Below are 14,475 nucleotides of genomic sequence, written 5' to 3'. Positions count from 1 at the left end.
GATCAGAAAAGGGGGATAACACTTGCAAATTCAAAATTGGTCATAGACAAGAGAGAATTTACTTTGGAAAGGTGAAAAATAACACCTCACTCTCTCTCTCTCTCTCTCTCTCATCTCAGGATTTAAAAGGGGAAGGAGCTACCTCTTTGAAATTCTAAATGACTGTAATACAATTTACCTTTAAAAGCTTACAATATGCAATCCCAATATAATGTTACAAGTCACATTGTTACAGCTTCAGCGTACTCTTAGAGAAAATTCTGCCACTTCACTGTTTACTTTAGGTGTCAAAATCTGTCATCTCCAAGTTCTGAAATAATAAAAAACATTTAAAAATTAACAAAATAACAAATCTTGTATATTTTCTAAGCCATCCTTTCCTTAATTACACACTTGAGTATACATGGTATATAAAATATAACTTCTTGTTTCAATTACTCTGAACTAGGTGGTAAATGTACCAGAAGTACATATAATTGCTTCACTACATATGTTCTTCATATATTCTTTTTTCAACAACTGCCTCAAAAGTTGTCTACTGAAAAGTGAAAAATACAGATTGAACAATCACTTGCATCACTGATGTCCACGATTTTCATTTTCAAAATATACAGTATGCTTACCCTTATAATACCTGATTCTAATTCTCAAAGAAAATGTCAGAGAGTCAAATTCTTTAACATAAAAAGTTTAGTCCATGGATCAAAAACCCATTTTCCACTTTTTTATTGACTTATTGACTTCCAAAGAATCGGGATACATGGATCATATCATTTCTTTAAGCTATCATGACCAGGTCAGTATCATCCCAGCCCTCCATGTAAATTATTACACAAAATCATGATATAATATTATAATACAGTCAATCTTTCATATCAAAAACACTAAATTATCTTGAAAACAACGACAGGGGTTCAAAATTTTTTTGTCATGGTCAAGTCCAGGACTTGAAGAGTAAATTTTAGGCAAGTCCGAGGAAGAAATTTCAGAGTCCATATTTACCTATACATCATTAAATTTATGTTACTTATAATTTATTTTCATTTGTTGCGTTGAATGAATAAAGACTATATGCATTAATATATATGTTTTATTTTTCCTCCATAAACTGTCATCAGTATTTTAACACAATACCAGACTGATAGATTATTGGTACATTACAATAACTTTTACAAATACTCACTACTGAATAAACCATCTGTTACAATAAGTAGAAATTAGAATGTGCTGTTAGTCACAGCTAAAACCGAAATTAAACAAACTCGTTTGTCATATAGGAGGAAACATGAGGAATTGCTTAAAAGCAAGAGTCTAACCGCAACAGAAAATAAAAAGACGAATTGTATTTTCGAAACGTTCGTAATGTTTTATGGGTATTTTAACGCCCACAAACCCACATTTTTACCTAATACATTTGAGAATTTGCTTTTTTTTTTAGCTTTAAGATCATTTTTTTAACTTATAAAAAAAGATAAACAAGAAACATAGCCAAGTCCCAGGACTTTGGCGAATTCTAAATGCCGAGTCCGGATCCGGAATTGGTTAGTCCGGGACGTCGGGCTTGAGGAATTTTGAACCCCTGCAACGAATATGTTAAACATGTAAAAATGATTTGTAAGTTTATTTTTTAAGTATTTTACCCTAGATATTTCAAACCCTTGGATATCTTGAAGTTTTTTCTCTGTCCCATGGGGTTCAAGATATGGAGGTTTGACTGTTTTTATATCTGTGGCAGATAAACATAAATAAGGAAGTCAAGATCATCATGTTATAATATACAGTTAATAAAGTATATCATTGAGGGGGTTCGCAAGATTCCAGTTTCCCAAGACCAGGACTATTTCCCGAGGTGCAGCAAAAGTTCTACAATCCCGAAGCTTTTAGCCCCCCCCCTTCCCCTTCTACCCTTGGGCCCAACCAGGCTTCTCTCTTGACAGCCCTAGAGGTCTTGAATTTTGCATTAGCTGTCCCCCTCCCCCAAGTTGTAACCTTAAATCAGCCTTTATATATATTACCTCTGCCAAATCAAGAATCAAGGCCATTAATATGACTAAATCCACTTGCCAAAGATAGGACATTCTCCATATGAACAACAATACATATTCAATATTATACGGAAACACTGATGATGCACTTACATTCCCTTTCTATAAGTACAAATATCTTTTATCCAAAGAAAATTTAAGGCAGGATATGACATATTTAACAGGAAGTTTAAAAAGTGAATGTGTGATGCATATAAAGTTGTCTTAATACTCATGAGGGGAAAAAAAGTACTTCAAGTAGATCTACTAATCATGCTAATTGATATATTTTTTAAAATATTCTTACTAATATAATTAATACATGTAGAACAGTGATCATCTTGAGTTTACACTTTTAAAATATAGATAGACTTCAGAATTATAATTTTTCTATTCTTACTATTAAACGCATAATTTCTGAAATATTTGCATGTGTTTTTGAAAGAACCTGGATCATTTCAACCTCAAAATGAATAGGCTTTTCCCTACACTTTGTGTATGTCCTACAACCATATCCATGATGTCTAGCACTATATGCCCATTCAAAGCATTTACAATTCATAACAAAGATCAAAGTTCAAATACTTTCATAACTAACCACAACTTCTTGAGCTCTTCAGACAAGAGAAAAAAAACCTCAAATGTGTGCTGTAGGTGTTCATGACAAGTACACAAGTACCTGCACCCCCTTTCTCATAATTAAAAGTACAACACTGAATGAAATATATGGAGATAACATACAGTATTCAAGCTCAAAAGTCCATTAAAAAGTCAATAAAAAAATACAAATTTATATCAGATCAATATATCACAAGTGGGATCAGGTGCCATAGAGGAGTGAGCATCCCCTGCCAACTGGTCACACTTGCTGTGTGCTCTTTGCCATGACCAAGAAATCCAGGAAAAATTTGTACTATTATAATGGCATGTGCACGGACTCTGGTCTGACTGTAAGAACTGAAATACAAGGGGGCATTAAGAATTAGAATAGGAGGGGGCAATTAAAAAGTAAAAGGGGATCTGGTGTTTCTCCCCCTATTAGAGAATTTAAGAGAATTACCAAAATAACATGGGTATTTCATCATCATAGGCAGGGAAATTCCCTGGGCCCCCAGAACCTAGTGACAACCTTGCACTACGAACATGACAAAAGTAGAATGGTCTTGGATTTCTTCCCCTAGTTTTGTATAAGGGGACAATGACAAATATTAGCTGGGAGATAATGACATTATAACAAGAGGCCCACGGGCCTTATAGGTCACCTGAGCATTATGCAACAACTTTTCAGTTACAGTGTATTGAATTTGATTCATGTTTTAAGCCAGATGCTATATGGTATTCAAAATTTTGAAAAGGCACCATTGATCATCATAACAATAAACTTAGCAGTTGCTTAGCTTGGTTACTGAATACCCATACGCAGGGTAGGGGAACAAAAATGCACTCCAACTAATCAGTAATATTCATCAATAATCAGTAGTGCCCCTAACACTCTGACATAAACCCCTGACCCTAGGTTGCACAAATTTTTAAAAGGCACCCTTAAAATTGCCTATCAATAAGTAAATAAATGTTTTATAAATACAAAGGACCAGATTTCAAACAATTATTTAATTTCCAGTATATAAGTAGAGCCCCCCCCCCCGACCCTGGGGCCTTGAAATTCACAATTCTGCAAGATTAGGGCCCTTGCTCATCATAACTATATAGGTAGTTCATCTGCTTCATATCCAGAGACAGAGAAGAAAATTTTCAAAGATTTAATTATTTTCACTATATAATCAATAGAGCCCCAACCTAACACCAGAACCCCAGACCCTGGGGCAATGAAATTCATAATTTTAGAAGAGGCATTCTTGCTCATCATAACTATGCACTTACTTAGTTTATTTAATACCTAGGAGCAGAGAAGAAGATTTTCAAAGAATTCATGTATTTTCACTTTATAATCAATAAAGCCCCCCCCTCCCAAGAACCATTGACGCTGGGGCCATGAAATTCACAATTTTTGTAGAGGCATTCTTGCTCATCATAACTATGCACTTAGTTAGTTTATTTAATACCTAGGAGCAGAGAAGAAGATTTTCAAAGAATTCATGTAATTTCACTATATAATCAATAGAGCCCCCCCCCCTCCCCCCAACACCAGAACCCTTGATAATAGGGCCATTAAATTCACAATTTTGGTTGAGGCACACTTGCTCATCATAACTATGCACTTAGTTAGTTTATATAATACCTAGGAGCAGAGAAGAAGATTTTCAAGGAATTCACATATTTTCACTTTATAATCAATAGAGCCCCCCCCCCCACACACACACACACCAGAACCCTTGACCCTGGGGCCATAAAATTCACAATCTTGGTTGAGGAACACTTGCTTATCATAACTACGTACTTAGTTAGTTTATTTAATACCTAGGAGCAGAGAAGAAGATTTTCAAAGAATTCATGTATTTTCACTTTATAAACAATAAACCAGAACCATTGATGCTGGGGCCATAAAATTCACAATTTTGTAGAGGCACTCTTGCTCATCATAACTATGCACTTAGTTAATTTAATACCTAGGAGCAGAGAAGAAGATTTTCAAAGAAATCATTTATTTTTACTATATAATCAATAGAGCCCCACCCTAACACCAGAACCCCTGACCCTGGGGCCATAAAATTCACAATTTTGGTAGAGGCACTCTTACTCATCATACCTATGTACTTAGTTGGTTTATTTAATACCCAGGAGCAGAGAAGAAGATTTTCAAAGAAATAATGAATTTTCACTATATACTTATTTAGCCCCGCCCTAGCACTAGAACCCCTGACCCCAGGGTCATGAATTTCACAATTTTGGTAGAGGACTCAGTGCTGATTACAATCATGCAAATAGTTTGACTGCTTGATGTCCAGGAGTAAAGAAGAAGATTTTTAAAGATTGAATTAATTTTAGTGGTTTTGGCCCCACCCCTCAGGCCCCAGGGGGGCAGGGATGGACAATTTTTGTTCCCCTTCACCCATAGATGCTTTGTGCCAAATTTGGTTGAAATTGGTTCAGTGGTTGCAGAGAAGAAGCTGAAAATGTTCAAATGTTAACACACGACACACGACAAACGACGGACGAAAACGGATAGCAATAGGTCACCTGAGTTTACTCAGGTGACCTAAAAAGGGAACTTTCCCAGTCCGCAGTGCTATGGACAGTCCTGCTGACACTCAAACATAAAATTATATGCACAAACAAACACAATAACACATACATATGCACACACTATTTTAAAACAAGAACACCCTTTCTTGTACATGTTGTAGACCATTTCATTATGTCTAAATATTGTCATCATTTTAAGTCAACATTGCTGCATTAAAATAACAAGTTACAACAATTGTAAAACTTAGTACATTTCATGTCCAGTGCATGCAGCTGCTACAGCCAGCAATCGCAGAAAATTTAACAGCATTGCTGAGGTTGCGCAAATATATCCATTCTACCTGAATATCAATGACGTAGATAAACTGCAGCAACAATAACAACAGCAAAACCAATACCCAGAGTACCTGGGTCATGTACACGTGACAAGCTGGATACTGTGTATAAATTCAATAAAGCCATTAATTCTCCGCTCTGGCATAGCATTGATTTATCTAACTCCTCTGTTAAAGAGTCCAGAGTTAATTTCTGTGGCTTCGGAATTCCGCATCATGTGTAACTATACATATTTTACACAGGCAACGAAAAGTCCCACATCTTGATAATTTAATTATAAGTACATAAAATTGACAAAAATTTCAGGTCACATTCCTAGCCTAAAATTAATTATCGTTACAAAAGCACTTTTAAGATTGCATGGCTGAGTAAGCAAAATGTCAAGAAAGTTAATTAAATATGCGACTTCATGTTTTAAGCTACACACCTTTATCTGCTATCATTAGCATACACTATTTTAAGCAATAAGCCTTCAGTTGATAAGTTTGCATATCATAGGTCAGAAAGTCAGAAATATAGATCATATAGGCATTATTGTCTGCATTGAAAATACTCTTGTATTAAATGGTTTGGATAGTGAATATCGGCCTGGAAAGCTGAATTAGTAGCGCATACAGCTAGTGATGCAGAGGTCACGAGTTTTGATTCCCAGACCAGCCATCTCCTTTCCTGTACAGATTTGGTGCTGTTGACCAGCCCTGGATTTTCATGTAAAAGTCCTCCTAGGGGTAATCATTGGGTTGTGTCTTCGATGGTGAAGACAATTTATGGAGGAAAGAATGTAATGGTTTGGGCCATGGATATTGGCCTGGACAGCTCAGTAAATAGTACATGACTAGTGATGCAGTGGTCCCAGATTCAATTCCTGATCCAGCCATACTTTATATCCTTTCCTCTTACATTCTTAATACAGATACCGTAATTACTAATCAGATTCAGATATATAATATTCTACACATGTATTATCATGGATCTTTTATATGTACTTCTAGTCTACAAGCACAACTGCCTACATGTTTATCTTCGTTAAATATGTCAAATCTTTAACACAAACATCAATTCATATATCATAAGTACTAAAATCTTAGGGGTTTCCTGCTCAAATACACAACAATGCATTAATTTTTTTTTCCTTTAATAAATAAAATTTACCGATAAATCAACTGTAAAGGACTATAAGTATGCATCAGTCACAGATAATTCTGAAATGTGGAATTTATGACAAAGAAAAATGTGCATATTTTCCAATACATCAATTGTCGCATTTATCATGTTTATTGGACATTTAAAAACTTTTAAATTCCAAGCATAATCAATTTATTATTGTAATTTCAGCATGAATTGAAACAGAAAATGATCATGCACTATACATGCTAAATTATAAAATATTTATAATATAACATGTATTCCAAGTTTCTCCAAGAATGATGAAATTGATAAAATTAGTTTTGGATTTAATACATGTTATTCCTCAGTTCTTTTGAAAAAGAAAAAAGGGGCAGCCTTACACAATAGTAAACAATATTGGTACTATGTTGTTATCACTCCTCTGCAGTTTGTGACACTCAAGATTATTTAATGACAAGTTTCCCTCACCAATATTTTTTTACATGAATTAAGGAAGCAACTTGTGAAGAAGTAGAAAGAGAGTTTTGAGTATTGCGGTTCAGCACATATTATGGTTATACACATTATATAATGTGTCCTCAATGCTTGGTGATCTTAAGTACAGTGTAACACAATACTTAATTCATAGTTACTGTTTACAACAAAACATGACACTTATACATATGTAACAGTGAAAACTTCAACCCCCCCAAAAACAAAAAGATGATGGGAAAAAAAACTGAAACTGAAATTCAAGACATTTGCATTCTGGTTAAGAATACATAATATCTTCCTACAAGTGGAAAAAATCAGCAATGGTGAAAACAAGTTGGTATTAAAAATCCATTAGGCACATATGTCCAAATACAACAAAATAGCCCCTATCCCATCAAAAGGAGCCCTACACTGCTAACAAACAACACATGTACACACATTCCTATGGACAGTTATTAGTGTCTTTGTATGACCTGTCCCTACAGCCAAAAGGGGGGAGGGGGGCAATTCCAGCAGTTTTCAACATACTGTGGTTTCATCAATTTTCGTTGCCAACAATTTTTCACAGGGATTTTGTAAAACAGACGTTTTTTTAGGATATACGTAATTTCATGGACGAAAGCATTGTCTATATAAATGAATAACACATTTCTCAATTCAACCAACATTTAATTTCTTGGATCTGCTCAACAACTAATTCCTCGAAAATTGGTGCTCAATGAAAATTTATGAAACCACAGTATACAAAGACACATAATGAATATTATAAAATAGGCCAAAAAAGTTAAAAATTAAATACACTGTATATCACACTCTGAACTTGGTTTGAAAGTTGATTAGGGCTGATTGTCAGAAGCTAATACAGCAAAAGGTCAACTGTAGCTCGAGTAGCCTCTCCAGAGACTAATAATTCAATTATCGCCAGGATTTCACTGTATGTAGTACCAAGATTATAAATTGGTTGTTACGACTTCATTTTGGGAAAGTGCATTTCAGTTCAAAGTAAAGAACATATGCTGGTATTTTATAGTAAGTCACTCTAGGAGTATATGTACTAGGTTTTAATGCAAGGTATGCCAACTTGCTAATTAAGTTACATGTGTATTTACACATAATACAAAAAATACCACAATGAATCAATACCACAATGACCAATTTTACTCCTAAATATCATAGTCATATCCTCTGTCTTCTTAAAAGCTTACTGTATATACATGTATCTATTACAGAGAAAGGATGAATTAGAGATATTACCTGTACATTTATTTGATGGTGTCATGCAATAAATACATGATACCCTTAGGGATGTTTGCTAACAACACCCTTCCCACAAACCAAAAACGAGCAGGTGCCCCCTCTATACTTATAAAACTATGAACATGATACACATGTACAACAAACATTATATGGAGTGAATTAAATTCATAACCAACTCATCTACAAACTTTTATCAATCTACAAAGAAACTGAAACCAAAATTTGGTTTACTTTCAATTTTTTCCACAGTGATGTTGATGTCAATCCTTTAAAGTTGTAATGCAAATTTGCCATTCCTTAACATTTTTATCATGCCAGATTGAAAAAAATACATTATAATTTGAATTTAATTATAAAATACATGTGAAAAAAAAATTGGAAATATATGTTCTTATTTGCTCTTATCATCATGATCATCCTTATAATAATGACAGCAGAAAAAAGATAAAATTCTATACATCTTCACAAGCTTCAACTAAATAATGAATATTTACCACAAATTCACACACCATTGTTGAAGGAGTCATCTTTTCTTTACATAAATGTTCGCATGACACATATACGTTTATATTCAAAAAATATTTTTACATCTATCAATTACTTTTAACCTGTTTAAAACACATGCAGTCTGAGAACACACCCTGAGTAACCCTTGTTGATTAATACTGAAAAGCCCTATTACATTTGCATAATTAGATAAGATACTATGATTATAACCTGGGCTTTAATCATGCATTTTTTGCCATTCAAATGAAACCTAATACCCTTATGTGCCTGTAAGCTCATTAAATAGTCTGCCCACTCCCCCTTCTTTTGATGTATTTCCTCTGATGGAGAATTTTTCTTTGGTGAAAAGAACAATAGAAATCTTCTCCCAAACAATTATCAAAATGACTAGTGCATGTTTTGTTTTAAAAATGAACACATGAATTTCTGAAGCTCATTGGCCTATTTCAGTATTTGTAAACATTGATATTCTAATCTACTGTCATTACATGTATGAACAGTATGATAATTCATTTCTGTTAATATTGCAGAGTTAAATCTATAAACTGGGGGAATTAAGGTCATGTTAACCCAATTCTCAGCACAACGCTGTTTCAAAACAAACATTTTCCCCATGCAGCCTCCGCGATGCCAGTGGAACTGTAAAATCGATATTTTGTCTGAGTTCCGACATCTTTCTTTCAAGACCACATTGCTTTTCGATATATAAAATAAGCATGTAGTAAAGAAAATGTTGACACTTACCTCTAAATCTCTGTCTAAAGTCGGAAACCAAAGACGCAATGTACTTCAGTGTAAAATCCTCGACCGAAAATTTACATTATAATTAACTTCCGGTCGAAGTAAATAAAGGAATAAAGTCCGTATTTTCCGGATATCGTCCTTTCTCAAAAATAAACTTTCAATATTTAATAATTTTTCACGTTTATTTCAAGCATTTTTTCCAATCATTTTTGATAACTTGATTTTTTTTTATTTACATAGTTAAAAATCATAAACCTTATATCCTAGAAAATATCTAATTACATACCTGAAGGGGAGGGGATAAGAGTGGGGGGGGGGGGGGTATAAGCATTGCATTCATACCTGGTTGAACACCTACCAATCACTTGTATTTTTTAATTTCTTTGGAAATAATTTGCCTTAAAAAACTTCAAATTTAACTGTCAGAATCCTAATTTTAAGAAATATAATAACGAATACACAATATTCCATAATTATTCTTTTTTCTGCTTGAATATTATATCCACGCGATACCTTTATGGCTATATTATGTCCTTTATATTAATTCATTACTTTCTTTAGCTTGAACATTTTCTACCAATTTTCACTGTATATTTTTTAATTTCTCGTTGGAAACTTTTCAATTTTCGACTTCTTCTCCCAAAAAACCAAACTTTAACAAAGTATCCTTAGGTGAAGGGAATTCAAATTTTAAGAAATATAATAATAATTCAGAAATACAAAATTTGATAATGTTTTAAAAATTACTTCTCAAAAACCATATCCAAGGAAATATGATACCTTTATGGCTATATTATGTCCTTTATATTCATTACCTTTTTCAGCTCATGACCTGAGCCACAATGGCTCATAGTATATAGCTTTTCTTCTTCTCTGGAATAGCAAAGGCATGAATGATCATACTTTTATGGAAGCATCCCCAGGTAGTGGACATTCCAGTTTTTCAAATCATGACCCCTGTGGGTAGGGCGGGGCCAACTTTTCACATTTTACATAGAAACATTCTTCTTCTTTTTCAGAAATAGCACCGAACCTATTCATATGGAAGTATTCCAAACTTGGCACAATTTTGTTCAGTATGACCTTAGGTTAAGAGAATTTTTTCAAATTTGTAAAATATTCTAAAAATGAAACATATGTGTCCGACTGTGTGGTATCCTTATTCAAGGTGATATATCCCATATCAGAAATAAGAATGAAAATTTCAGAAAATGCCTTGTACATTAATGTCATGTTTAAAATCTTCTTCACATACAAGATTTTGGACCACTTTCATATGAATACAAAAGTAGATCTGCTAATAACGGGGCGATATTGGTACCTATGTGAATTCCAATAGATTGATGGAAGATCTGCATGGTCTCCAAAATCAACATAGATATTGTCAATCAGAAACTCAAGCATCTTTTTGATGTCAACTTCAGAGTACTTGTGTGTACAATCAGAATGTTTAAAAAACTAATTTTGCAAATGACCAGTGACAAGGGGAATAAATCTATGAGTTCCATTTTTATTGAAAAAAAGCAGCTGTCAATGATATCAAAAAGACCGAATTCTAATTTTTGGTGGGGAATGGTTGTGTATAAAGTAGAAAAGTCGTAAGTTTTAAGCTGTTATTTTAGTAAAATCTTGTGATCTCAAATTTTCCCAAAGTTCCTTCTATATAAAGCCTATATACAAGAGGGTTGTTCGAAAAATTTGTGGACTTATGTCGTATCTTTTTTTATTTGACGTCACTCCCTCACTATCCCTCTTCCCACTCTCACTCCCCACTCTCACTCCCTCTCACACACACACTCTCTCCCTCTCCCCTCTTTCCCCACTCTCTCACTCCCTCTCTCCCCACTTCCTCTCTCTCTCCCTCTCTCCCCAAACTCTCTCACACCCTCTCTCCCTCTTCCACTCTCCTCACACACACTCTCTCCCTCTTCCACTCTCCTCACACACACTCTCTCCCTCTTCCACTCTCCTCACACACACTCTCTCCCTCTTCCACTCTCCTCACACACACTCACTCCTATCTCCACTCTCTCTCTACCTCCTCACACACACTCACTCCCCACTCTTTCTCCCTCTCTCTCCACACACACACATTCGCTCTCACTACCTCTCTCCCCACTTTCTCTCCACTCTCACTCTCCCCTCACACACTCACTCCTCTCTCCACACTCTTTCTCTCTCTCCTCCAATCTCTCACTCCCACTTCCTCGTAGAGTGGTAAAGAAGACAGTGGTAGAGATAGTAGCAGGAGGCTAAATGTGAAAAAAGGAGAGAACAGGGAGAGTAGACAGAGGGTGTTAAGATGGAATGGGAGACTGCTATCCCCCACGCTCACCCTCTTTTCTCTCCCTCACTACATCTCTCTTCTCACTCCTCCACCCTCCCTTCCTGTCTCACAGTCTCTCAGTCTCCATCTATCTCCCCACATTTTAACACTCTCTTTCTTTTTTTTTTTTTTTTTTTTTTTGTTTGATTTTGTTTGACTCAAATATTACACTTTTGGGTGAAATAAACTATTCATATGCACTTTACATCGATTTTTCATAATTGTTTAAATAGAAAAATAAAAGAAATAGTTCTTTTCCACTACAAATAGAAAATTCTTATCGGTATTTTAAAAGAAATTATAAAATGTTTATTCTTGATCTTTTTAATTCAAAAAGGATTTTACAGAATACTTAATTTATACAAAAAATGAATGTTATTTAAAATTATAAGGGCGATCACTTCACACACACACAAATTTCTCCGACTACCCGATTATATCACTTTGTCGATCGATCTATAGTTTGTGTATTTAATTGGATATTATTTGTTTGACCCTTAAGGAAAATAGATGTGCAGCTGATGCTCTAAATTATCCATATACAGATAGAAGGTCTATAAAATATTTACTTCACCAAGTATGTAAATAAAGATGTAGGTTTTATATACTCTATCCCTTTTCCCTTCTATGCATTGAGTTTACTGAAATTCTAGTCCTCCTGACTCTCTCGTTTTTTTTTTTTGTTTTTTTTTTGTTTGTTTTGTTTGTTTTTTTTTTTTACAAATTATCCGGTATGTCTTATTTCTGAATGAACAAAAATGGTGTTTAATACTAGCATTTAAATGCGTACTGTTACTAAACCTACGTGTAATTTTTACTTGTTGCATGGATCTACTCTATTAACCACAGATTTCCACTTAACGTTTTTGAATGGATTGTGTTAAATGATTGACCGTTAGGCCATCATGGTAATTTGAGCAAATGTTCACCTTATACATGTAACAGGCCCTAGTCACGCCTCGGGGTAAAGATTTAATTATTTTTATAATCAATAAGGTTATGTTATCAAAAAGCTACGCAAAATACCAAAATTAATAATGAACATGTACAGGACACAGGTACTTACAAAGGCATCGAAACCGGGCCGGGGGGGGGGGGGGCTAGGGGGGAACTTAGCCCACCAGTTTTTTGCAAATATATACAAAGTATATGCATTGAAAATTGGGATTAATTTTTTTGTTGGTTTAGCCCTCCCCCTTTCGATTTGCTTCCGACACCTATTCATGACATGTAGACAGGACCACCATCCCCCCAACCCCCACCCCCACAGATATTCAACCCCGGGGCTTGTTGGATTTTTTTCAAAAATGATATTCATTTCACTTATTCATTATAAGTACCATAGGAAAAAAACGTAACAAACCCAAAATAATCCCTCCACAAAAAATTCCCCATTGCACAATATAAGTTTCTATTATAATCTTTCTTGATTTATAAGACATAAAATTGATATCCTTGGTACTCGGTGCAAACGTGTTAGGTTCAAATATTATTTGATATTACTAATTAAATACAAAATTCAGTAATAGAAAAAGAAAAAAAACTCTAGTAAAACCTATCATCGAGACAGATACCATTTTTTTTTTTTGGAAAGGGGGGGGGGGTCGAGGAGGGGGTATCTTTCTTTTTATTGGGTCATACAACCTAGGTCTGCATGAAGGTTCAATCTACATATACTGACTTAAAATCTCCTATGTTACACCTTTTGCACGGAATTGATGAATTGTAATGCTCAAATTAGTAATCATTTTCTTTTTTAAAGTAGCCCAGTACTACATGTATTTATAATTGGTTTTGATTTCATATATTACTATATACGTCCATACTCGTCTAAATTTTTATATCGTTAATTTCTAATTCTTAAATCATTTTAGAATTATTTTCATTGTCAAATAAAGCATTTTGGCTGTTTTCAAATTTGATTTTCCCAATATGCAATAATTTTTGTTTTGATATGTACGATTAAAGACGTACTCGTCAATTAACAATAAACAATAAAAATAAACATTTCTTTAAAGTTCGTCAAACTCTAGAGTCATGAGATCAAATTTGACTCAGAAAGGTGTTGTCATAAAGAATAGACATGTGAGATATAAAAGCCATTTCTCCACCAATTCAAAATTAATGGCCAGCTTGGGAGAAAGTTTTTTTTTTTCGGACAGACAGACAGCCATATTACATTTTTGTTAGGACAAGCCTTTACCTTATTTGGGGAATATTTTGTTTTTTTGGTTTTTTTTTTATTCCTTTTGTTTTTACACCATACCCGTTATTATTTCAAAATTACATTCAATATAATCACCAAACAATCTCTCTAGTAATTGCATACCATATAACTGTACAGCACCATAGGCCATAGGAATCAGGGAATGAGGGGCGGAGGGGGGCACCCTTCCAATTAATTTTGACTATATATATAAAAATACGTATTCTATACCAAATTAAACATATACACATGTATTGACAACATCTACGATTGGAACTCTTCAATTTAAAAAAAAGTGTCAGTCCCTTCTTTGGCTTTACAGGGACTTT

This window comes from Saccostrea cucullata, unplaced genomic scaffold, assembly GCF_032062105.1.
Source record: "Saccostrea cucullata isolate Sc308-1 unplaced genomic scaffold, CSIRO_AGI_Scuc_v1 ctg878, whole genome shotgun sequence".
In the NCBI taxonomy this organism is placed as follows: Eukaryota; Metazoa; Mollusca; class Bivalvia; order Ostreida; family Ostreidae; genus Saccostrea; species Saccostrea cuccullata.
Note: the sequence above shows the minus strand (reverse complement) of the source record.